The sequence below is a fragment of the Setaria italica genome, chromosome V (genome assembly GCF_000263155.2).
Source record: "Setaria italica strain Yugu1 chromosome V, Setaria_italica_v2.0, whole genome shotgun sequence".
NCBI lineage: Eukaryota > Viridiplantae > Streptophyta > Magnoliopsida > Poales > Poaceae > Setaria > Setaria italica.
The window spans coordinates 43129891-43131374 of record NC_028454.1 but is presented as its reverse complement, the minus strand read 5'-3'; positions in this window follow the sequence as shown (position 1 = coordinate 43131374).

Genomic DNA, 1484 nt, shown 5'->3' with positions numbered 1-1484 from the left:
CGCATCAGAAATCCGGTGGAATCACTATATCCTTCCAATATAGATGATAACTAGTATAGTGAATTCCATATCCGATTGTACTCTCGGGTAATGTAGCACTCTCTCTAGTGCTTCCCAATGATCCTTCCCGGATTGGAAGTCAGATGACTTAATTTGCTCACAGCAAAACATATGTCGGGACGTGTCGCCCAGCAAGATACCAGAGGGATCCAATTATTTGTGAATATCTCAATCGGTCCAATCCTTCGTCTTTGTGGGGTCGCGCGCGCCGGATGCCCGGATGGGATGAGCTAACCGCCGTGGATTTCTCGTCGCCGTTGGCTTTGGCTCCTCGTCTTGCCGCCGCGTACCCTACCAGCCTTCCTTGCTTCTTCGGAGTTCGGAAGGGGCGCGCGTGGGCTGTGGACCGGTGGTTGGTGACTCGGCCCATTACGGGTTTGTTCTCGGTTGAACGGGTTAGCGGGCCAGATGGACATAGCCAGACCGGACCGATTGGCCGTTGCAGCCCAATATATATAACCAAAACACGCACGCGGCACGCCACGCCCCCAATGAGTTGCTCGAGCCCATTTTGTAATAAAATAACAAAAATATTCGGATTTCCTAAACGTCTCACTTGGCTGATTCTGATTTTCGATCTCAGTCGATTTTTTCTGTGAGTATCCTCCTGGTGTCATGGGCTACTTTTTCTCGCTAGACTATTTATGTTTATGTTGTTCTTTGCTGGGTTCTTGTTTTGTTTTACTTTTGTGTAGTCTTTCTTTATCTTTTGTTGTTATGCGGGCCTGTTAACCCTAATGTGGCATTGGCTTCCCTTTCTTCATTGTCATTTTTTCTTTTTTATATTTTCTTTCTTATTTCCTTATGTTAGCATAATGTTGTCTTCCATATTTCATATTTTTAATCTTTATCTTGTTTAGGAATGAACATATTTGTTTACATTAGGGTCGTTGTGTGCATTGTTTGTCTTGTGATTAATTTTTTGGTGGCTTGGTGTTCTATAGTTACGGTAGTCATGTTGTGTTTATACATCATATTCATATATAATTTAGGTTTATTTTTATAGAGGTAATCGTGTAAAATAAATTTCTTTATATTTACTACTCCATCCGTCCTAAATTACTATTCGTTTTGACTTTTAGCTTTTAAGTATGTAACTTTTACGGAGGGAGTAGTTTGTAAATCTCATACAAATATGATGCGTAATATGCACTTCAATTTGTGCCCATGGTATAAACATAACTAGCAAGATACAAACTAAAATTAACTTCTATATGGTGAAATCTATCTATCCAAGATTGAGGTGGTGTTCTCTTCCACTGACTTATTTTTAGCACGTGTCACATCGAATATTTAGATACTAATTAGAAGTATTAAACGTAGACTATTTAGAAAACCCATTACATAAGTGGAGGCTAAACGGCGAGACGAATCTATTAAGCCTAATTAATCCATCATTAGCAAATGTTACTGTAGCAACACAT